At 40.9% G+C, this 24,901-nt stretch overlaps 1 pseudogene; it reads left to right on the top strand.

Annotated features, from left to right (window-relative positions):
• LOC114688011 overlaps positions 1-24,901 on the top strand; it is an 89,703-nt pseudogene that overhangs the window by 3,507 nt on the left and 61,295 nt on the right.

Below are 24,901 nucleotides of genomic sequence, written 5' to 3'. Positions count from 1 at the left end.
TATATATATATATATATATATATATATATATATATATATATATAACACCTCTATACAAATCACAAAAAAAAAAAACCTGTTTCTTTTGGTTGTGGGAGTAAAGTGAGAATCCACATTGAATATTAAATACTCAATATTCAATAAATATTTGGGTATTGTAAGTACAAACCCATGCACTGCTGCTGCTGTTATTATTGTAGTTTGAAACCCTGTGCGACAGAAGCTCAGAGTCCCACATGAGGGAGCTGAGGCTCACAGAGAAATAGAGACTCCCACAGAGGACTAGAGTAGAACCAGGACAAAGGTGTGAACTTCATGGTCCCAGACCTTTTCTCAGCAGCAACTCTGAGAGCATCATTCTTCCCATGTGACAGTGAAGAAGGTTATGGGGGTAAGAAAGAAGGACTCTAGGCTTGCTCCCCTGGCTCCTACCTCTGTCTTTCTGACAACCACACAACTGTTTTCTTTCCAGAGCCCATTCTTCCCCATTTCAGGCTCCAGGGGGGCACTTAACTTGGAGTCCCTTGTCCAGGGCATCTCAACAGAACTACTGGGCTTAGATCATGAACCCCAGAGTCACTCACAGATTGAAAGAAAAAACTTATTAAATGGGAACCTGAGCAGTTTGTACGCAGAAATAAAAATGAATTAAACTTGGAGATGTGAAAGGAAGTTAAAGTGCACGTAGATAGTGGTTCTTCACAAGTGACCATCCACCTGTATGGGGACCTGAATAAGGGACTGAAATAGAAGGGCAGAGAAGCCATGGTGAGGGCTAAGAGTCACAGACTAGAAAGGTCCCCTCTGGACAATGCAGAGCTGAAGCTGAATTTGACACAAGGAGAAACTGGAAACCATGAGGGTCAGCAGTGAGCCTAGCCCAAAGGCTCCCAGAATTCAGGTCAAAATATGAGTGGACACTGAAGATGCAGGGGAGTCATAGATGTCCTGAAGATCCAAGAAGGCTTCTTCTCCTGAGATGGACCCCAAGAAGAGGGTAGGCTCCAGCTTTAGCATCAGTTATTTTCTTCTGCTGACTTCTCTTATTTAATTCTCACTTACCCAGGCACACCGGTAGAGAGATTTTTCTTTTTTGTTTGTTTGTTTTTGTTTGTTTAGAGACAGGGTTTCTAGTGTAGTTTTGGTGCCTGTCCTGGATCTCGCTCTGTAGACCAGGCTGGCCTCGAACATACAGAGTTCCACCTGGCTCTGCCTCCTGAGTGCTGGGATTAAAGGTGTGCACCACCATTGCCTGGCGACAGATTTTTCTTTTGGTCACCAGCTCAAATAAAATGACACAGAGACTTACTAATTGTGAAAACTCGACATAGAGCTGAGGCTTGCCCCTACCAGATCTTATAACTTAAATTAACTCATTTATATTAATCTTTGTTTCATGGCTTTTTTCCTCTCTTCCATTTTGCACCTCCTTTTTCATCCCCATGTTCTCTGGCATCTCTCCTGTGCCTAATTCATCTCCTCTTCTTCCTCTTTGTGCAGAATCACTTCCAGCCAAGAAATTGGCATTTCATCTCTGTATTAAACCAATCAGAAGGCACATTGCCAAAGACACATCTTCACACTGTACAAAAATATTATGCCACAATACATACCCTTGCCTCTTCCTCTTCTCAAACACTAAAGTAGCCACCTCTCTCCACTGTACAAGGTCTAGACAGAGAGGTTAACTTGTCCAAGCTCACAATACATAGAGACAGATTCAGTTCTGATATCTATAACACTCAGTGCATGGGACATCAAAGGCACCTCTTTCAACCTAGTGCTACAGTGTGAAAGTCCTGCCTAACCCTGTCTTTCATTTCAAAATTCATTCTTTTTACCCCACATTAAACTTTGAAAATGTTGGCTACAGAGTCAAAAGTCATTGTCCTCAATGGTCACTGATTTCACTTACTGTGTGATTGATAGGATTAAAGCCATTGTATTTAAGGGCATTGTAAAAGGGATTAAACATGCCTCACACAACTTCCCTGTTGTTCCATTTAAAACAATTTCACTCTGTAGCTGGAGAGCTTCTCTCCAGGTTCCACCAAGCCCCCGCAGTCCCACAACCCACATATAAAATAAACACTCAGATGTTTTTATTACTTATCAACTGTATGACCATGGCAGGCTTCTTGTTATCTACTTCTTATATCTTAAATTAACCCATTTTTATTAATCTATAAGTTGCCACGTGGCTCGTGACTTACCGGTACCTTACATGTTGCTTGTCATGGTGGCGGCTGGCAGGTCTCTCCCTCTGTCTTCCTGTTCCCTCAATTCTGCTTTCTGTTAGTCCCGCCTATACTTCCTGTCTGGCTACTGGCCAATCAGTGTTTTATTTATACAGAGTGATATACATAGCACCACTCCATCCTGAACTTCCATGATTAAATTTCATTGTGAAACAAAACTGTGTTTTAAAGACTCTCATCTACTTCCCTAGCATGCCACTTGCTAATCATCAGTCATTATTTGAAATGTGTACCTCATCCCCCAAGAAACTTTGCAGAATCTCTGTTGCTGGTAGTTTTTTTTTTTCTTTTACTCTTTGGCTCCTTGGGAGGCCCACCAACCAGCTCCCAAATAAATCCACATAGTCTTATTCTCACTTATGAGTACCGGAACTTAGATTGGCTTGTTTCTAGTTAAATTGTCTTAATTTAAATTGTCCCACCTATCTTTTGCCTCTGGGCTTTTACCTTTTTTACATATTTTTCTTTACTAATAACTCCTTGGATTGCTGTGTAGCTCTGTGACTGGCCACTGGAGTCCTCCTCTCCTTCTCCTTTCATGCATCGATCTCTTTTATCAGATTTCTTCTATTTATTCTCTCTGCCTGCCAAACCTACATAAACTTTCTCCTGCCTACCTATCGAACAATTAGCTCTTTATAAGACCAATCATGGGTTTTAGACAGGCAAAATAACACAGGATCACAGAGTTAAACAAATGCAACATAAAAGAATGCAATACATAATGTGTCATTAAACAAATATTCCACAGCATAAACAATGAATCATACCTTCAACTAATAACTATATACCAAAACAAATCTCTGTGCCTAGTGGACATATATCCACCTAGAAGTTTTAAATCAAATACTAAGAAACATATTAAGACTTGGACAAAAAGATTACTAATTGGTTGTAGCCATATTCATATAATCCCAAAAGGTGTGAAATTATTTCAGGAAAAAGGTGAGATCAAGGCAAGCCTGAATTGCACAGAAAGATACCACTTATCTCTGTGGGGCAGAAGCTCAGAGACACACATGAGAGAGTTCAGGCTCAGAGAAGAACAGAGACTCACACTTAGGAATGGAGTAGAACAGCATAGGTGTTTGAACCTCATGGCCCCAGAGCAGGAACCTTTTCCAGCAGCACCTGTAAGTTCATCGTTCTCCTCAGGAGACTGTGGAGAAGGGTATGAGGGTAAGTAGATAGGACCCTAGCCTTGCTACCCTGACTCCTACTGCTGCTTCTCTGACAATCACAACCACTGTCTTTTCACATGCCCATTTCTTCATCATTCCCAGGTTCAGCATTCATACCCTATGTGGATTCCAGAACCAACCAAGGCTCCTCAGGACAGCTCAGCTTGCAGCATGGAGATCAGAGACCAAATCAAATGTCAGCTATTCAGATTGGTAACTTGGAAAGTGACAAGTCTGGATTCACAAGCAAAGGTAAACTGAGCTGGCAGCTGGAAATGGGACTTCTAGTCACATAGACGGTGGTTCTTCACAGGTGAACCTCCACCTGTATGGGGACCTAAGACAGGCAACTTAAATGGAAGATGAGAGGAGCCTTAGATGGATGTTAAGAGTCACAGGCTTGTATCCACACCTTAGGTCTCTGCAGTGCTAAAGCTGCATTTGACACATGAAAAAATTGGAACCCATGATAGCAGTGAACCTAGCCCAAATGGCACTGAAATTTCAGCTCAAAATATGAGTGGGTTCTGAAACCCTAGGGCTCATGAGGTACTGAAGTTCCCAGAAGATCTCCTCCCTTGAGATGGACACCAAGGAGAGAGAAGGCTCCTGCTTCAGCTTCCTTCCTGACTTCCCTTATTTAAACTTATGCACACCACACCCTTGCCTCTTCCTCTTCTCAAACATCAATGTAGCCACATCTCTCCACTGCACAAAGTCAAAAGAAAGAGGTTGACTTGTCCAAACTCACAGCACATAGAGACAGATGCAGGGCTGGAATCTAGAACAGTGGGAGCCATAGAAACAACTTCCTCCTCCTCCTTCATCCTGTTGCTAGTCTGTGAAAGTCCTGTGCACACCTAATCCTTGTCTTTCCCTTCCCTATCATTCTTCCCTCCCACACAGAGCCTTGAAAATGTTGACTACACAGTCAGAAGCCATTGCTCCTAGTTGTCACCTTGGCTCATGTAATGTGTGTCATAGACAAAGTCATTCCACAGACTGTCTCAGTTTTGATATCTGAGCATTGACTCTGCTCACCCTTTGTTTTATTACCAACTCAGCAACAGGTGCTGGTCTCACATCTTCAAGTTGCACAAGAAGACCCTTGGACACAGTGCTTATGTAGGCTGCACTGATGATATTGTAGCAGAGGTTACACTGTGCATGTCTCTCTCCCCACAAAGGTTCCTCCTATGCTATCATCAGTGTCTTTCCTTCATTTCTTTTCATCGCTATTCCCTTCTTCCAAGTTGTTCCATTAAAACAATTCTGATCCATCCTGAACTTTCATGCTCATTTTCATTGTGTAAAAAACTGTGTTTCCATGACCCTCAACTTCCTCCATGAGATGCTACTTAGTAACCATCAGCTATTATTTGAAATATTTACCTGAGTCACAAAGCTGTTTTTCTGAATCTGTGACTTATACACTATATCTACCTTAACGTTTTAGATCAAACACTAAGACAAATCAAAAGGCTTCAAAAATAAGGTGACCAAAAAATTGGTCAGGGATAGTCCTATAATCCCAGAACATGTGAAATTAATTCAGGAAGAATCTGACCTCCAGACAAGCCTGAACTATACAGTAATTTGATAACTGGCCCTTTGGGGCAGAAGTTCAGGGACACACATGAGAGAGTTGAGGCTGAGAGAAGAATGGAGACTCACACTTAGGACTAGAGTAGATCAGCATAGGTGTTTGAACAGGAGACTGTGGAGAAGGATATGAGGGTAAGCAGATAGGACACCAGCCTTGCTATCCTGACTCCTCCTGCTGCCCCTCTGGCCACTGAACAACTGCTGTCTCTTCCCTTGGCACTGTATTCATCATTTCCAGGCTCAACAGTCATATCGTAGGTAATCCTGCTACTGCTGCCCCTCTGACAACCACACAACCACTGTCTCTTCTCATGACCCTTTCTTCATCATTTCCAGGTTCAACAGTCATATCCTATGTCATTGCCAGAACCAACCAAGGCTCATCAGTACTAAAGAAATTACGACGTAAGCATAGGAGAACTAAAAAGACAAAATATTCTGAGATTGGTAACTTAGAAAGTGACAAGTCTGGATTCACAAGCAAAGGTAAGCTGAGCTGGCAGCTGGTGATAAGACTTGGAGTCACATAGATGGTGGTTCTTCACAGGTGAGCCTCAACCTCTATGGGGACCTGGGACAGGCAACTTAAATAGAAGGTCAGAGTAGCCTTGGAGGGGTATTAAAAGACACAGGCGGGTTGGGGATTTAGCTCAGTGGTAGAGCGATCCAGGCCCTGGGTTCAATCCTCAGCTCAAAAAAAAAAAAAAATCAACCTTTGCTGGGTGGTGGTGGTGCACGCCTTTAATCCATTAAAATAATTTTGCTCCATCCTGAACTTCCATGCTCATTTTCATCGTGTATCAAACTGTGTTTCCAAGACCCTCAACTTCCTCCCTAGGATGCCAATTAGTAACTGTCAGCTATTATCTGAAATATTTCCCTAAGCCCCTAAGAACTTTTTCAGAATCTCTGTGACTTATACATTATATCCACCTTGAAGTTGTAGATCAAACACTAAGACAAATCAAAAGGCTTCAAAAATAAGATGACTAACTGGACATGAACATACTCCTATAATCCCAGAACATGTGAAATTAATTTGGGAAGAATGTGAGCTCAGGGCAAGCCTGAACTACACAATAAGATGCTACCTATCTCTGTGGGACAGAAACTCATGAGAGAGTTGAGGGTTAGAGAATAATGGAGACTCACACTTAGGACTAGAATAGATCATCATAAGTGTTTGAACTTTGTGGTCCCAGAGCAGGACCTTTTCCTGCAGCACCTGTAAGAGCATCATTATCTACAGGAGACTGTGGGGAAGGGTATGAGGTTAAGCAGGTAGGACTCCAGCCTTACTACCCTGATTCCTACTGCTGCTTCTCTGACAATCACACAACCACTGTCTCTTACCATGGTCCTTTATTCATCATTTTCAGACACAACAATCACACCCCATGTGGATCCCACTACCTGCCAAGGCTCCTCACAACAACTGAGCACACGCCTTGTGAATTTCAGACCAATGCTGATGTCAGGTAAGGAGCTTATTAAATGGGAACTTTATGAGTCTGGATTCACAACAAAAGGTAAGCAGAGCTGGCCACTGGGGATGGGATTCTAGTCCACATAGATGGTGGTTCTTCACAGGTGAGCCTCCACCTGTATGGAGACTTGGGACAGGCAACTTAAATGGAAGGTCAGAGGAGTCTTGGAGTGATGTGAAGAGTCACAGGCTAGAAATGATGCCTCCGGGCTCTGCAGTACTGAAGTTGCATTTGACACATGAAGAAACTGGAACTCAAGGGGGTCAGCAATGAGCCTAGCCCAACTAGCAGTGATAGTTCAGCTCAAAATATGAGTGGGTTCAGAAATGCCAGGGCTCATGCAGGTCCTGAAGTTCCCAGAAGATCTCTTCCCATGAGCTGGACTCCAAGGAGAGGGACGGCCCCTGCCCCAGGCAGCTTCAGCCTGACTTCCCTTATTTCAACTTATGCACACCACACCCTTGCCTCTTCCTCTTCTCAAGCATCAAAGTAGCTACCTCTCTCCACAGCACAAGGTCTAGACAGAGAGGTTAACATGTCCAAGCTCACAGCACATAGAGACAGATGCAGGGCTGGAATCTAGAAAAATGGGAGCCTGAGAAATGACTTTCTCCTCCTCCATCCTGCTGCTACTCTGTGAAAGTCATTGTACTCTGTGAAGTTTATTTTAAAGAGGGAACCTAGAACCCAAGCAGGTCTGCAGTGAGTCTGGTCCAATGTCACTGGAGTTCAGCTCATAATATGATATAGGTTCTAAAATCCCGGAATTCATGCAGGTCCTGAAGTTGCAAGAAGGTCTATTATGTTGAGATGGATCCTGAGTAGAGGGTAGGCTCCTGCCTCAGCTTCAGAAAGTTTTCTCTACTCACTTTCCTTACTTCTAGGTACACAGGCCACATCTTGCCTTCTCCTCCTTTCAGGCATCAACGTAGCCACCACTCCCCACTGCACAGCAGAGAGAGAGAGAGAGAGAGAGAGAGAGAGAGAGAGAGAGAGAGAGAGAGAGAGAAATTAATGTGTCCTAGGTCGTCACAGCACATAGAGACAGAGGCATTGCTGGATTCTAGAACAGTAGGAGTCTGAGAAATCATTTCCTCCCCCATTCATCCTGTTGCTGTTCTGTGAAAATCCTGCCTACTCTGGCCCTTGTCTCTTCCTTCAAAGTCTATTTTCACACCAAACATTAAATTGTAGGAGCCTGAGATCAAGAACAACCTGAACTACATTGTGTATCCTATTAAAATTTATTAATCCAGGAGTATTAGTTATTTGTCATGCTATTTTAACAAAATTTAAATAGAAATAATTCAATTTTTTTAAATTTAAATTTTAAAGATAGAAAGAATTCCTTTTTTTCAGAGATTGAGAATGTAGTCCTTCAAGACTGAAATTCATTTACTACAAGAAACTGAATCAGCTGGTCCCGTTGCAAAACAAAAAGAGTTAAATGCTGTTTCTCAGCTCACTGTTCCTTTTTATTTGTCCAGGACTCCAGCCCTTGGGATAGTGCCACCTACAGTTAAGATGGACCTTCCTACCTCACTTAAGCTAACCCATCCCTCACAAATCCTCCCAGGGACATTTCTGCTAGGTTCTTTTTTTTTTCTATGACCTTAACAATACTAACCATCACAACATGTCACAGGATCATTGTAAGGTTTCAAAGTGTAAATGTCTGAATCACAGTGGGTGTTGGGAAACTATCTGTTTCTTCCCTGTTCTTCCTCACTGGGAGAGCCCGACTCACACCTTCACCAAGCTTTTCTAGAACCAACCTCCAGACCATGAGTTTCCAGGACAAGAGTAACCCAATCTTCCAACATCAGAGGGTGTGTCTGAAGACTGGGAATCTTCTTCCAATCCACAGCACAGCAATCAGGAAGCTCCTGGAATGAGGTGGCCTCTACCTGAAAGTTTAAATTCACTACTCAGGTGATATGAGCTTCTTAATGTGATATAAAGACTCAGTCCCCTGGGGCACGGTGCAGAGCATAGCACCTGGACCTGGATAACCCTCAAGAGCAGCCTAGAGATCCTGCCACTAGAGTGTCACTGTTGGACATCGCACTGCTCCCAGGAGGCCCTTGGAATTAAGGGCAATGTCTTCTCTAGCACAAGAACACAGCTAGATTTCTGGGCAGTGTTGCTGGAGGGCTTCTCTCCAGGTTCCCCAAGCCCCGCAGTCCCACAATCCACTTATAAAATAATCACTCAGACGCTTATATCACTTATAAACTGTATGGCCGTGGCAGGCTTCTTGCTAACTGTTCTTTTATCTTAAATTAACCCATTTTTATAAATCTATAGCTTGCCACGTGGCTGGTGGCTTACCGGCGTCTCTACATGCTCTTCTCCTGGCGGTGGCTGCAGTGTCTCTCTTCCTTCTTCCTGTTTCCCCAATTCTCCTCTCTCTTTGTCCTGCCTATACTTCCTGCCTGGTCATTGGCCATCAGCGTTTTATTTATATAGAGTGATATCCACAGCACTTCCCCTTTCTTCTTTTTTTAAAAAGGAAGGTTTTAACTTTAACATGGTAGAATTACATATAACAAAACAATTACCGAGCAAGAATTATAGTTACAATATTAAAGAAGATGTCCTATCTATCTTATATTTGTGAGTTTAAGGTTTTATAGCTAACTTATCTTTTATCATAACTGAGGAAATTACAACTATCTAGTCTTCAACCACATCAAAGACCTGAGAGGGAACATAATGGTACCTGAGAAATGGTAGATGGATGCAAGCAACTTTCGGGAATCTTGCAAAAGTAGACCAAGACAGCTGGCAGCCTGGACAGTCACCTAATGTTTTTCAGCATTGTTGGTGCATTCAAATTGGCTACAGGCCTAGAGTATCTGACAGACCATTTTTAGAAGCAGGAATTTTAAGAGACCATCTTACCCTGTCTTGGCAGAGTACAGTGGTCGCTTTCCTTGTGTCCCGCTTGTCCAGAAAGGACAGCATTGCATTTGTACTGTCAGCCATCAAGGCAAGGGCAGTTCTTTGCCCAGTAGGCCATTTTGTGCCAAAAAGACAAACTTCCAAAGGGAAATGTCTTAGAAGCCCAACATTCTCTCGGGATCAAATTGGTGCAGCCAGGAGCAATTGTGTCTCACGTCAACAGAATTCTAAGTTATTTAAATGCCATATTCTCCAGGTCTATGAAGTGTTTGAAGATTACCTATCTATCTGAAATATATCTATGTATACCTAGAAGACTTAACTAACATGGCTACAGATATGATTATCATAGATGACTAATTATTAATCTATTTTTTAATTATCCATTACAATTTTAAATGAGATATATAAACATAATACCTCAAACAAGAATAGAAATATATATATATATATATATATATATACAGTATAACAAAATTAACTTCAAGTTTGTATCAATAAACTAAAATTTATACCAATGTAAAACATTTTAAACATAAACTAAAATCTATACCAATGTAAAACATTTTAAACAAGTTATTCTTTAAAAGTAGGTTCATTAATCTACCCTTTTATCTTATCATCTCCATATCCTCCTATATATCATATCCCCTTTTCTTTTTTAGAAAGAGATCACATTTATAATCAACCTGTTTTAAATAAAAATATTGGTTTTTCTCTGTCCCACACCAGAGGGCTCTTCTGATTTGGGACACAAGAATCCCTTAACCATTTTTTTTTTTTTTAAAGCAATATGTCTGGGTTTAGAGGGGGAGTGAGCCAATTCCACCTCTAAAGCCAGCTTGGTATATTTGGGAATTTGGGCGTAGCATCTCTTACTACTTCCTGCTGGAGGGGGCCGCTGTATCTTATGGGGACGCAAAGAAAATTTTAGACCTATGGGGTAGTCCGTGAGGCTGTATTGTGTGAACCAGTTGCCTTGAAACCGATCTGGATGTTGGATCATCTGGGCCATGGTGTCATCGGAGTCCTTTCAGGGGGTCTTGGCTGGTGAAACCTGATGTATCTTAATCTGGAACAAGTCCACAGCCTCTGGCTTTCTGTGGAAACAAAAGCAGAACCTCTTTTCCAAAGTAACATATCCTTATATCCAAATTTTGAAGTCAAGGTACCTTTAAAATATACATTTTGGCATAACTCAACAGCTTTTGTAATCAAATGTTTTTCTTTAGTTATGAATATCAAAGAGAACATAATCCAGATTCTCTGTGTGGTAGCCATCTTTATGTGGCTTATGTTTTATATTACCTTGAGCCTTGAGCTATTGCTTTAAACTGTACCATTGTAAGCCTGAAAGGGTGCTGTGGCTGCTGGCTCCGCCCACTTCAGCTTCCCAACATGGCAGTGGTACGTTTTCCGCCAGCTTTGGGAGTCATCGAGTCTCAGAAATAGTGGGTCTAAGCTTTTATCAAAGCAGCGTGTAGCCCAGAAACCTCTTTTTTTTTTTTTTTTAAATACTAGTAAAGACTAAATCTACCACACAGCTTAATTTGTCGCTGGTAGATGCTCATTTCTGCCATATTGCCGGTCAAACGCACCCGCCAGGAACCCGCCAGTGTTCAAACTTGCGTTTTGCCGCATCTAGCTGCCCGTATGAGACAAGAAGCAGGAACCTGGTTTTGGCTCTGTTTAGAATTGGTTATTAAATATTCTCAGGTTTAAGGTGAAAACTCGAGCCGTTGGGCGCCATTTGTTGCTGGAGGGCTTCTCTCCAGGTTCCCCAAGCCCCGCAGTCCACAATCCACTTATAAAATAATCACTCAGACGCTTATATCACTTATAAACTGTATGGCCGTGGCAGGCTTCTTGCTAACTGTTCTTTTATCTTAAATTAACCCATTTTTATAAATCTATAGCTTGCCACGTGGCTGGTGGCTTACCGGCGTCTCTACATGCTCTTCTCCTGGCGGTGGCTGCAGTGTCTCTCTTCCTTCTTCCTGTTTCCCCAATTCTCCTCTCTCTTTGTCCCGCCTATACTTCCTGCCTGGTCATTGGCCATCAGCGTTTTATTTATATAGAGTGATATCCACAGCAGGGCAGAGAACTGTCAGACAAGAGAATCCATTACCTCAGGATCCCTCATCACTCACCTTCCCAGTGGCCAAGGGTCATCAGGGGTTTGCTGAGCACCCACTCATGTCAGGTCCTGTGCCCAGGGCTTCCCTTTCATCTCACTTGCAATTAAACCTCACAGTTACTCTAGAGAGAAAGAGACTGCTGTTGTCCCACCTTGGGGACAAGAGGAGCAAGGCTTAGAGAAGTGAAGGCTCACAGTGGAAGAACTGTATTCAGTCTTCACTGTCACCATTCACTCACTGAACACCTCTGTCTTCCACTCTCTGACATCAGGGATATGAAGACAGTCACACCAAAGCCAGGGAAGTACAAGCTCTGGCTGCCAAGGACCCAACCTTGAGCAATACTGCCTCTCAGTGCTGAGAGATGCCACCTTTGAAATCTGAGCTACATTCAAGAAAAGCATCCCTTCTACTGCCAGCTTGCAGTAAATTTGTAGAATCCAGGGCCTTAAAATATGGCTCAGACTTAAAGTGCATCAGCTGACTTAATCAGTCCCACAACTTCCCATTCAAAATAGAAAGGGAAAAAGAAAAAGGGGAAATACACAAACGCAATCACATCTGTGCAATGCAGTAACCTTAGGAATGAAAATAGCAAGCGTGAAGTTATGAGAACTAAAGAGCTACTGTAACTAAACAGCTCATTAGATTAAAGGATCCTGGCATACAGGGTGATGGGGAAGTGACATTCTATATTAGCTATCATCAACAGCAGAGAAAAGACCAATTGAAGATAAGGGCACTTTTCATTCATTCTAAGTCTCAAAGGGGTTTCTCATCTGAAAACTTGAATAATGTAATATCCAACAACAGCTTCATACTAAATGCTTATACTAAAATGAAAGGAGGGAAACTCTGAGTAAAGGGCACGATGGCTGATACTATAGGCTTTGTGGGTCTCTGTCACACCTGTACAGCTCTGCTGACACAGTGTCAGAGATAGAACAGATGACAGAACAACAAATGGCCATGCTCTGCTTCAACTGTGCTCCATGCTGTGTTTACAGACTATCTTTTGTTTTATTTTGATGTTTTGCTGTGGTTCAAATACCATGTTATTTCTTTCATTGTTTTAATTAACGTCAAGAGACAGGCTCCATGCTATTTTAATATATATAGTATAATATCTAATAATATAATATAATATAATATAATATAATATAATATAATATAATATAATATATATATATACATCATCAAACTTTGTTCTTATTTTTCCGCTGTTGTCCTCCCCCTCCTCCTCCCTCTCTTCCTGGCCCCTCTCTCTCCCCAGATAGCCTCCCTCCTTTCATGACAAGCCTGCTCTATTAATCTATCTTGTCCCCTCCCCTTCCCTTCAAATTTCTTCCTTTCCTTCATGGGCAGTCCTCTTACACTAAAGTCTGAATTTTTGAATTTCATATACTCTTCCTGACATGAAATATTCATCTTCTGGTTTTATCTAACTGTTTACACTCATAGCTATTATTTCTATTATTTTCAGCTTATAAAACAAGTGGCCAGCTGAAGTTGGCAAACATTGGCCAAATATAGTCAGCTCTCTCTCTCCCTCTGTGTGTGTGTGTGTGTGTGTGTGTGTGTGTATGTGTATGTTTCTTTTTTTTTTCAACCAAGTCATTTATTAGATAATTATATATTTTAGGAAATAAGTAATTATCTTTTCAGAGTTTTTATAACATCCCATTTTCTTTTTTTCCTCTTCCTCTCTCTTTTTATTTTTTTCCTTTTTTTAATTATTAAGAAATTTTCCATTCATTTTTGCATACCAACCACAGGTCCCCTTCCTCCCTCTTCCCACCCCCAGCCTTTCCCCAAACCACCCCCCATTCCCACCTCCTCCAAGTTAAGGTGGACCATAGGGAGTCAGCTCAGCCTGATACATTCAGCTGAGGCAGGTCCAAGCCCCTCCCATCTGCACCAAGGCTGCACAAGATGCCACACCTTAGACACTAGGCTCCAAAAAGCCCGTCATGCACCAGGGACGGATCCCGATCCCACTGCCTGTGGACCCCCCAAATAGTTTAAGCTAAACAACTATCTTATATATCCAGAGGGCTAGTCCAATCCCATGGGGGCCTCACAGCTATGGGTCCACAGTTCATGGGTTTCCACTAGTTTGCCTGGCTGTCTTTGTACATTTTCCCATCATGATCTTGATGTCCCTTGCTCATAGAATCCCTCCTCTCTCATCGATTGGGCTCCCGGAGCTCGGCCCGGAGCCTGGCCACGAATCTCTGCATCTGCTTCCATTAGTAACTTCATGAAGGCTCTATGATGACAGTTAGGGTATTCACTAATCTGGTTACCAGAGTAGATCAGTTCAGGCACCCTCCCGGCTATTGCTAGTAGTCTAAGGTGGGGTCATCCTGAGAACTTCCCTAGCACCCGATTTCTCCTTATTCCCATGATGTCTTCATTTATCATGGTACCTCTTTCCTTGCTCTTCCACTCTGTTCCTGTTCCAGCTTGACCCTCCAATTTTCTTATGTTCTCATCCCCCATTCTTTGCCCTCTATGACCCTCTCTCTCACTCCCAGTTTGCGTATGTAGATCTCATCTATTTCTCCTTCGCTGCCGCTATTTATGTGTCCTTCTTAGGGTCCTCCTTGTTAGCTAGCTTCTCTGGAGCTGTGGGTTGTAGCCTGGTTATCCTTTGCTTTCCGCTTAAAATGAGTACATACCAGGTTTGTCCTTCTGAGTCTGGGTTACCTCACTCAGGATGATATTTTCTAGTTCTATTCATTTGCCTGCACATTTCATGATATCATTGTTTTTTACTGCTGAGTAATACTCCATTGTGTATATGTTTCACATTTTCTTTATCCATTCTTCTGTTGAGGGGCATCTAGATTGTTTCCAGGTTCTGGGTATTACAAATAATGCTGCTATGAACATAGTTGAGCATGTGTCCTTGTGGTATGATTGAGTATTCCTTGGGTATATGCCCAAGAGTGGTATAGCTGGGTCTTGAGGTAGATTGATTCCCAATTTTCTAAGAAACCACCATACTGATTTCCAAAGTGGTTGTACAAGTTTACATTCCCACCAACAATGGAAGAGTGTTCCCCTTGCTTTACATCTTTTCCAACATAAGCTGTCATCAGTGTTTTTGATCTTAGCCATTCTGACAGGTATAAGATGGTATCTCAGAGTTGTTTTGATTTGCATTTCCCTAATGACTAAGGTTGTTGAGCAGTTCCTTAAATGTCTTTCAGCCATTTGAGATTCTTCTGTGGAGAATTCTGTTTAGCTCTGTAGCCCATTTTTTAATTGGATTGTTCAGTATTTTGATGTTTAGTTTTTTGAATTCTTTATATATTTTGGAGATCATTCCTCTGTCAGATGTGGGGTTGGTAAAGATCTTTTCCCATTCTGTAGGCTGTTGTTTGTCTTATTGACTGTTTCCTTTGTGCTACAAAAGCTTCTGAGTTTTAGGAGAGCAATATTAATTATTGTTCTCAATGTCTGGCTACTGGTGTTATATCTAAGAAGTGTCTCCTGTGCCAATGCATTCAAGACTACCTCCTACTTTCTCTTCTATCAAGTTCATTGTAACAGGATTTATATTGAGGTTTTTGATCCACTTGGACTTGAATTTTGTGCATGGCGACAGATATGGATCTATTTGCAATCTTCTACATGGTGACATCCAATTATGCCAGCACCATTTGTTGACAATGCTTTCTTTATTCCATAGTATGGTTTTGGCTTTTTTGTCAAAAATTAGGTGTTCATAGGTGTGCAGATTAATGTCAGGGTCTTCAATTCGATTCCATTGGTCCACATGTCAGTTTTTATGCCAGTACCAAGCTGTTTTTATTACTATAGCTCTATAGTAGAGCTGGAGGTCAGGGATCATGATACATCCAGAGGTTGCTTTATTATGCAGGATTCTTTTAGCTATCCTGGGTTTTTTTGTTTCCATATGAAGTTAAGTATTGTTCTTCCCAGGTCTGTGAAGAATTGTGTTGGGATTCTGATGGGGATTGCACTGAATGTGTAGATTGCTTTTGGTAAGATTGCCATTTTTACTATGTTAATCCTACCTATCATGAACGTGGGAGATCTTCTATTTCTTTCTTCAGAGATTTAAAGTTCTTATCACACAAGTCTTTCACTTGGTTAGTTAGCATTAGGCCAAGGTATTTTATATTATCTGTGGCTATTGTAAAGGGTGATGTTTCTCTGATTTCTTTCTCAGCCCATTTATCATTTGTATATAGGAGGGCTACTAATTTTTTAATTAATATTGTATCCTGCCACATTACTGAATGAGTTTATCAGCTATAGGGGTTTCCTAGCAGAATTTTTGGGGTCACTTATGTATACTATCATATCATCTGCAAATAGTGAAAATTTGACTTCTTCCTTTCCAATGTGTATCCCCTTGACCTAGTTTTGTTGTCTTTTTGCTCTAGCTAGAACTTCAAGTACTATATTGAATAAATATGGAAAGAGTGGACAGCCATGTCTTGTTTAGGAGTGTTGGACTTTGTCAAAGGCTTTTTCAGCATCTAATGAGATGATCATGTCTTTTTTTTCTTTCTGTTTGTTTATATGGTATATTACATTGACAGATTTTCATATGTTGAACAATCCTTGCATCCCTGGGATGAAGCCTACTTGATCATGGTAGATAATTTTTTGATGTGTTCTTGGATTCTGTTTGCCAATATTTTATTGAGTATTTTTTTGCATCAATGTTCATGAGGGAAATTGGCCAGTAATTCTCTTTCTTTGTTGCATCTTTGTGTGGTTTGGGTATCAGGGTAACTGTAGCCTCATAAAAATAGTTTGGTAATGTTTCTTGTATTTCTATTGTGAGGAACAATTTGAAGAGTATTGGAATTAGCTCCTCTTTGAAAATCTGGCAGAATTCTGCGCTGAATTCTGGGCTTTTTTGGATGGGTGGGAGAATTTTAATGACTGTTTCTATTTCCTTAGGGGTTATTGGTCTATGTAAAGAGTTTACCTAGTCTTTACTTAACTTTGGTATGTGGTACCTATCCAGAAAATTGTCCATTTCTTTCTTTCAAATTTTCCAATTTTGTGGAGTACAGGTTTTTGAAATATGACTTGATAATTCTCTTTATTTCCTCATTGTCTGTTGTTATGTCTCACTTTTCATATCTGATTTTGTTAATTTGGATGCTATCTCTCTCTCCACCTTTTGATTAATTTGGATAAGGGTTTGTCTATCTTGTTGATTTTCTCAAAGAACCAGCTTTTTGTTTCATTGATTCTTTATATTGTTCTCTTTGTTTCTATTTTATTGATTTCAGCCCTCAATTTGATCATTTCCTGGTGTCTCTTTCTCCTGGATGAGCTTGCTTCTTTTTGTTCTAGAGCCTTCAGGTGTGCTATTAAACCACTAGTGTGAGATTTCTCCATCTTCTTTATGTGGGCATTTAGTGTTATGAATTTTCCTCTTAGCGCTGCTTTCATAGTGTCCCATAAGTTTGGGTATGTTGTGCATTCACTTTCACTGAATTCTAGAAAATCTTTAATTTCTTTCTTTATTTCTTCTTTGACCCCTTGGTGATTCAGTTGAGCATTATTTAGTTTCCATGAGATTGTAGGCCTTCTGTAATTTTTGCTGTTGTTGAAATCTATCTTTAAGCCATGATGGTTCGATAAGATACAGAAGGTTATTTCAAATTTTTTGTATCTGTTGAGATTTGCTTTGTGACTGAGCATGTGATCGATTTTAGAGAAGGTTCCATGGGGTGCTGAGAAGAAGGTATATTCTTTTGTGTTAGGGTAGAATATTATGTAGATATCTATTAAGTCCATTTGAGTTATAATATCTGTTAGTCCCCTTATTTCTCTGTTAAGTTTCTGTCTGGCAGACCTGTCCATTGGTGAGAGTGGGGTGTTGAAGTCTCCCACTACTAGTGTATGGGGTTTGATGTGTGATTTAAGCTTTAGTAATGTTTCTTTTACAAATGTGGGTGCCCTTGTATTTGGAGCATAAATGTTCAGACTTGAGTCTTCATCTTGGTGGATTTTCCCTGTGATAAATATGTAATGTCCATCCTGATCTCTTTCAATTGATTTTGGTTTGAAGTCTGTTTTATTACATTTTAGGATAGCTACACCAGCTTGCTTCTTAAGTCCATTTGATTGCAAAGTTTTTTCCCAGCCTTTTACTCTGAGGTAGTGTCTGTATGCAGTTGAGGTATGTTTCTTGTATGCAGCAGAAGGATGGATCCTATTTTCATATCTATTCTGTTAGCCTGTGTCTTTTTATAAGCAAATTAAGATCATTGATATTAATGAATGTTAAAGACCAGTGACTGCTAATTTCTGTTATTTTTTTGGTGGTAGTGTTGTGTGTTTCTCTTCTTTGGTATTTGTTGGTGTGGGATTATCTATTGCCTTTGTTTTCATGGGTGTATCAAACTCCTTAGGTTGGATTTTTCCTTCTAGTGCTCTCTGTAGGGCTGGATTTGTGGATTGGTATTATTTAAATCTGGTTTTATCATGGAATATTTTGTTTACTCTGTCAATGGTGACTGAGAGTTTTACTGGGTATAATAGTCTGGGTTGGCATCCATGATCTCTTATTGTCTGTGTAACATCTGTCCAGGACCTTCTGGCTTTTAGTGTCTCTGTTGAAAAGTCAGTTGTTATTCTGATGGGTCTGCCTCTATATGTTACTTGGCCTTTTTCTTTTGCAGCTCTTAAAATTTTTCTTTATTCTGTATGTTTAGTGGTTTGATTATTATGTGGCAAGGGGACTTTTTTTTTTATCCAGTCTATTTGAGTTCTGTAAGCTTCTTGTAGCTTTATAGGCATTTCTTTCCTTCTTTAGGTTGGAAAAGTCTCCTCCTATGATTTTGTTGAATATATTTTCTGTGCCTTTGAGTTGGTATTCTTTTCCTTCTTCTACCCCTATTATTCTTAGGTTTGGCCTTTATATGGTGTCACAGATTTCCTGGACATTTTGTGTTATGACTTTTTTGGCTTTGGTGTTTTCTTTGATGAATCTATTTATCCTATTGTATCCTCTACACCAAAGATTCTCTCTTCCATCTCTTGTGTTCTGTTGGTTATGCTCGCATCTGTATTTCTTGTTCGTTTATTCAGATTTTCTATTTTCATCATTCCCTCTGTTTGTGTCTGTTTCTATTTCACTTTTCAGGTCTTGAACTGTTTCCTTCACATATTAAATTGCTTTTTCATGCTTTTCTTGGCTTTCTTTAAGGGGTTTACTGATTTCTTCCAATTTTTTGTTTGTCTTTTCCTCAATTTCTTTAATGATTTCTTCTAATTTTTTGTTTGACTTTTTCTTGATTTCTTTAATGGAATTTTTCATTTCCTCTTTAAAGGCTTTTATCTTCTTCTTAAAGTCATTTTAAAGGGTGATTTCTTCTGTTTCTTCTGCGTTGGGATGTTCAGGTCTTGCTGATGTAGCACCACTAGGTTCTGATGGATCCATATTGGTCTTTATGTTGTTGACTGTATTTTTGCACTGGCGCCTACCCATTTCCTCTTCCCCTTGGTACAAGTTGTGTCTGTGTCTGAGGGAACCTCTCTTTGTCCAATTGATATTCTTGGTCCAATGGGAGCTCTTGATCTAACTAGGGCTCTTGGTCCACATGGTGCTGATGGACTCTGTGTCTCAGGGAGCAGATCTTAGTGCAATCTGCACTGGCAGGCTCTGTCTCAGGGAGCAGTTGCAGTCTTGGTGGGTGGGTGGGTTTTGTGGGAGGTGAGGCTTGTGGGTTACAGGGTCTGGTGGGGGATGATGGTCGTCCAACCTGTCTGCAGAAGACCTGGCTACTGGCTGACACTGGGACTGCAATGGATGGTGATGATGTGCCCCTGGGCCCAAAGCCTAGAGGCTGGGGTGTTCGGCTATGAGGACAAAGACTCACTTTTTAGTCCAATCAGCACTGGCGGACTCTGTGAATGTTTCAGTTGGGGTTTGTTAAGCCCTGTTCATAAGAATATTAAAGTTAACCTCATTAGGAGCATTGGAGCAGGGAATTTTCTAAGGAAAACCAAACTAGAGAAACAAAAGTCTTTCTCTTTCTCATTTTTTAGAATAATTTTTTTCTTATAACCCAAAGCTTCTCCTTCTCAAATTCATGACCTCATTTTCTTTAATTACTATTCTCTCTCTCTCTCTCTCTCTCTCTCTCTCTCTCTCTCTCTCCTCTCTCTCTCTCTCTCTCTCTCTCTCTCACACACACACACACACACACACTCAAATGAATATTTACATGTGACTCCTGAGTCCATGTACTATTGCTTGTACATATATGATTTTGAGGCTTCTTGACAGCACCTAATACTGGATAACAATTAGGGAGATCATCCCTAGGAAAGACTAATGCTCCTTCTCTGCAGTCATTAAGTGTCCACAGCCTTCATCTAGAGATGGGGCCCTGTGAGATATTCCCATTCCCAATGACATGTCAACTGGTATGGTCATTATTCAGGTCTTCTTTAAGCAGCCATACTGTTGAGATTTCATGGATGCAGCTTCCTGACATATCTTTAGAAAATCTTACTGCAGCTTCCTAGTTTTCTGACTCTTATGATCTTTCTTCCTATTCCTCAATGAAGAGCATTAGGGGTAGAGACTGTGTTGCTTATATATTGACAGGAGTTGTTTATCTCACCAGTCAATTGCTACCTGCATTTTAACCAGGTGTGAGTTTCTGTAACAGTCTCCATCTGCTTCAAAAGAAGCTTCTTGATGATGGGAAAGAGCTCTGTAGACAAGAGGACATGCTGCTGAATCATGAAGACCTAAGTTTGAATCTCCAGCACTCCTGTAAAAATCCATGTGTGGCCATGAGCCCATGACAAGAGAAACACCAAGCTTGCTGGCTGCCAGCCTGTCCAGGGTTAGTGAGAAACCTTGTCTCAGGGAGTAAGGCAGAGAGTGGTAGAGCAGGTATCTGTGAAGTATTTAGAATGCAGTTGAGGATTAGACTGGTCAAGTACAGTGACAACAGTAGCATCTCTTCTAAGATTCATGACCTCACTAGCCATTGGGTAGTTGGCTATATCTACAGCACAGGCATTGTTTCCTTCCTGTTGAGTGACCTTTAAGTCCCATTAAGCAGCTGTTGGTTACCACCAAGATATAAGTGCCACCATTGTACCTTTAAGGTTATCTTGCCATGCTGATAATCATGGTTCATCGGTGTCACAGCTGGGTAGGTATCTTAGTTAGGGTTGTTATTGCTGTGATGAAACATCATGACCAAAGAAACTTGGTGGGTGGGGGGGAGGTGCTATTCTGCTTACACGTCCATATCACAGTTCATCATCAAAGAAAGTCAGGATAGGAAGTCAAACAGGGCAGGAACCAGGAGGGAAGAGCTGAATCAGAGGCAATGGAGGAATGCTGCTTACTGGCTTGTTCCTCATGGCTTGCTCAGCCTGCTTTCTTATACAACCCAGGACCACAAGCTCAGCGATGGTGCCACCTACCATGGGCTCTCCTCTCCTCTCCTCTCCTCTCCTCTCCTCTCCTCTCCTCTCTCCTCTCCTCGTCAATTACTAATTTAGACAAATGTCCCATGGTCTTGCCCACAACTCAATCTTGTTGACATTGTGTCAGTTGAGGCTTCCCCCTTTCTGATGACTCTAGATTATGTCAAATTCACCTAGCTAGTACAGAAGGACTATTGATTGCTTTCCACCCTTGACAATTCACATGGCGCCTTCCAGAACAAAGAAAGGTTGTCCTGAGGGAGAAGGCTTCTGGATCAGATATACCTTGAATCCTCCAAGTCCTGTTTCCAATGTGTGAGATGTTTTCAGCAATAAAGACTTACCTTCACCTTCAGGGAGGCAACCAAGGGCAATAGCAATAGCCTCTATTATTATGGGAGACCCTTGTACTACCCTGACTAACAAACTCAAAAGATGATTTCTCATGACTGTTAGTAGAGGGTATATTAGTCTATAGATTTTATGGAAGTAATATTATCCTAAATGGAATATTTTCATTAATGTGTGCCTATACGTGTACATATGTGCATGTACACATACACTTAGAAATAATATATGTAATTTTAAATACATATAAACAATGTGATTCCCTAAATAATATCCTTAGTGTGATTTATCCCTCCTCTCTCTACTTCTATATTCTCCTCCTTCCCCTCTTCCCTATTACAGACCCACACACTTCATTTTTCCCATTTCTCACTTAGTAGAACTTTATCATTCTATTCCCCTCTCTAGGGCCCCTTCCCATCCCATGGTCCCTTTTTCCCTCCCTGGTTTCTGCAGTTATTCCAGGTTACATAATGACATCTGAAGAAACCACAAATGACAGAAAACATGAGTGTGTTTTCCTAGGTCTTAGTTACCCCACCTAATACATTTTCTAGTTACATCCATTTACCTGCTGTCTGTTTGAATATTTATTGCTGTAAACAGACACCATGACCACAGCAACACTTATAAGGAAAATATTTTATTGGAGTGGCTCATTTACAGTTTTATAGGTTCAGTCCATTATCATCATGGTGGGAAATATAGTAGCATGCAGGCAGACATGGTACTGAAGAGCTGGCTGAGAGTCCTATATCTGTCAGGCAACAGAAAATCGACTGAAACACTGGGCAGTAGCCTTAGCATAGGAAACCTCAAAGCCTACCCCCACGTGAAACATGTCCTCCAGCAAGGCCATACTCACTCCAACAAAGCCATACTCACTTCAACAGAGCCATACCCATTCCAACAAAGGCACACTTTCCACTCCTCATGAGATTATGGGGCCAATTACATTCAAACAAGCACAACTGCCAAATTCATGATTTTATTTTTTACATCTAAATAGTATTCCATTTTGTATATGTACCACATTTTCACTATCCATTCATCAGTTGAGGCATTTGCATTGTTTCCATTTCCTAGCTATTGTGAATAGAGACTATGACCATAGCTGAGCAAGTTTCTGTGGAGTACGATGTTTAGTCCTTTGAGCATATATGCTACAGCTGGATCAGATGCTAGATCAGTTTTTAGCTCATTCTTAAAATTTCCACACTGATTTCCAGAACACATGGGGCAGTTTGCAATCCCACCAACAGTGAATGAAGGTTCTGTTTTCCTGGCATCCTCTGCAGCACTTGTTGCCTATTATTTTCTTAATCTTAGCCATTCTGACTATGGTAAAATGACATTACAAAGTTGTTTTATTTTTCATGTTCCTAATTGCTAAGGATAATGAGCATTTTTAAAGATATTCCTTATCCATTTTTATTTTTTCTTCTGAGAACTCTCTTCAAATCTATAGCCCATTTTTTTAATTGGACCATTTGTCTTTGTTTGCTTGTTTGTTTTTATTTTACTTATTTGTTTGTTTGTTTGTTTGTTTTACATTCATACTGCAGTTTCCTCTTCCTCTCATTCCTACCCCCCTCCCCTCCCACTCACCCCCAGTCCTCTTCTTTGTTTCTGTTCAGAAAGGCTCTGGCCTCCTATGGGTATCAACAAAGCATGGCACATCAAGTTTCAGTAGGACTAAGCACCTCCCCTTGTATTAAGGCTGGGCAAGGGAACCTAGTATAGGGATCCAAAAGCCAGCAAAAAAGACAAACACAGAACCTGTTCCCACTGCTAGGAGTCCCACAAGAAGACAAAGCTGCACACTGTCACATAAATGCAAAGGGCCTAGGTCAGTCCCATGCAGGTTTCCTAGTTGTTGGTTTAGTCTCTATGGGCTTCTGTGAGCCCAGGTTAGTTGATACTGTGGGTTTCCTTGTGATGTCCTTGACCCATCTGGCTCATACACTCCTTCCTCCCTCACTTCAGCAGGATTCCCTGAGCTCAGCCTATTGTTTGGCTGTGGGTCTCCGCATATGTTTCCATCAGTGACTAGACGAAGGCTCTATGATGATAATTTGGATAGTCACCAATCCATGATTAGAGCAAAATATCACAGGGCATCATTATGTTGACTTTTTTTTCCCCAGTTGTATTGAGTTCTATCATAGGTCTCTGGGCCACCCAACCTCTGGTTCCTAGCACTCCAGGCAGTGTCAGGGGTAGGAACCATTTGTTTTTTACTCCTTTTTTTTTTTAGTTCTTTATATAGTCTGTATATTAATCCTCTGTTAGATGTATAGATCGCAAAGATTCCCTCCCACTCTGAGGGCTTCCTGTTCAGTCAACTTCTTGTTTTCTTAGATGCACAGAATCTTTTTAGTTTGACAAGGTCCCACTTACCAGTTGTTGGACTTAACTCCTGGGCAAAGGAAATCCTTGTTTTTTTTTTTGTTTTTTTTTTTTTGGTTTTTTTTTTTTTGGTTTTTTCGAGACAGGGTTTCTCTGTGTAATTTTGTGCCTTTCCTGGAACTCACTCTGTTCCTAGCCTAGGCTGGCCTTGAACTCACAGAGATCCGCCTGCCTCTGCCTCCCAAGTGCTGGAATTAAAGGCATGTGCCACCACCGCCCAGCTGGAAATCCTCCTAAGAATGCCCTTTCCCACATCTATATCCTGTAGCCTGTTTTTTTCTAGCAGTTTTGGTATTCAGGTTTCACAGTTATGTCTTTGATCCATTTGGATTTGGTTGTTTTTGTGCAGGGTGACATAGACAAATCTAGTTTCATTCTTCTGAATGTTTATATCCAGTTCCACCAGGGCCACTTGTTGAAGATGTTATCTTTTATAAGGTGTACATTTTTGGCATCCTTGTTAATTATTAGGTGGCTGTAGTTAGGTGTATTTATGTTAGGATCTTCTACTTTTTTTTTTACTGGCCTACATGCCTGTTTTTGCACTAATATCAAACTGCTTTCATCAGTATAACTCTGTAATAAATCTTGAACTCGAGAATGGTAATCCCTCCAGCATTGTTTAGGTCAGGATTGCTTTGGATATCTGGGGTATTTAGTGGCTCCATATGAATTTTAGAATTTTTTTTATATTTCTGTGAATAATGTGGTAACAATGATGATGATGATGATGATGATGATGATGATGATGATGTAACCCCATATCAGGAGGCAGAGGAAGGCAGATCTCTGAGAGTTCAAGTCCAGCTTGGTCTGCATAGTGAGTTTTTGAATAGCCAGAGCTATATAAAGAGACTCTATCTGAAAAAAAAAAAAAAGAGAATTTTGTGGTAGGTGCAGAGGCTGGAGAAATTGCTCTGTGGTTAAGAGCACTTACTGCATTTGCAGAGGACCTAGGTTTAGTTCCCAGCACCCACACAATGGCTCACAACCATCTGAAACTCCACTACTAAGTCAAATGTCTTCTTTTGACCCCCATGGGGAACCAGGCACACATATGTGGTACACATACATGCAGGCAGGCAAAATACTTATATACATGAAATAAAATAATCTTT

The sequence above is a fragment of the Peromyscus leucopus genome, chromosome 8b (assembly GCF_004664715.2).
Source record: "Peromyscus leucopus breed LL Stock chromosome 8b, UCI_PerLeu_2.1, whole genome shotgun sequence".
NCBI lineage: Eukaryota > Metazoa > Chordata > Mammalia > Rodentia > Cricetidae > Peromyscus > Peromyscus leucopus.
This window is presented reverse-complemented; position numbering and strand designations above follow the sequence as displayed.